Source organism: Sycon ciliatum, chromosome 5 (genome assembly GCF_964019385.1).
Source record: "Sycon ciliatum chromosome 5, ocSycCili1.1, whole genome shotgun sequence".
Taxonomy (NCBI): domain Eukaryota; kingdom Metazoa; phylum Porifera; class Calcarea; order Leucosolenida; family Sycettidae; genus Sycon; species Sycon ciliatum.
Genome location: NC_088647.1, coordinates 5,173,859 through 5,174,687, shown reverse-complemented (window position 1 = coordinate 5,174,687; position 829 = coordinate 5,173,859).

Sequence of the window (829 nt, the reverse complement as noted above, 5' to 3'; positions counted from 1 at the left end):
GAGTACATAGGTTATGTACTCTTGCCAGTCTTGGTAGAAGGTCTACATGGTCTACGATCGTGCATGGCTCTGCCAAAAGAAAGAAAAAAGTAGTTAGTTGAATGCCCTTGGACGTGGATTTGATGATCACTCAAATCAAGAGTTCATGGACTCTTTGATCTTGCTCATATTGCTGCACCATGTTGGCATGTACCAGTACTGCTGTGCACGTCACGTTTTAAAAACGACTACGTAGGTGTACGTGATCATGCTGCAGGCCAGGGGAGGGGGGTACCGGGTGTGCAGACCATGTACCAGATCAGAGACATGCCGCGCGCTAGCGGCGCTGTAGCCTAGTGTAGGACTTAGTACTAGTAGTAGTACCTGGCTGCTAGTGTGCATGTGCCGGTAGTCTACGATGGGCCCATTTTGATTAGCCCCAGACTGGATACAGTTCCACCCAGGGAGCCCTACACATACATACCGCATATAATTATGTAGATAGGGCTAGGCTCCAGCCCGGCCCCAGCTTCCACCCCGGTCCCCGGTACGTAGATCTCCTCATGGTAGACTCTACTTGTGTACTGCCAGTACAACTCGACTCAGGTAGTAGAAATAAAAGAAGTCGCACCCCCCAACCCCCTCCTCCTCCTGGCTTCAGTTCAGGTTTGAGCTGAAGATGGGGGTGCACCCCATCTTTGCCCTTGCCCAAAGACTAGGGAGTTCAGTCACGTGACAAATCAGCTGAAAACAGCCTTCACGCGGGTCACGTACGTCATTTGCATGGTAGCGGTGGCACCATGGACTTCGCTGCAGTTTTTTCGAACTGCCTTGTCCTGCTTTCTTTTTC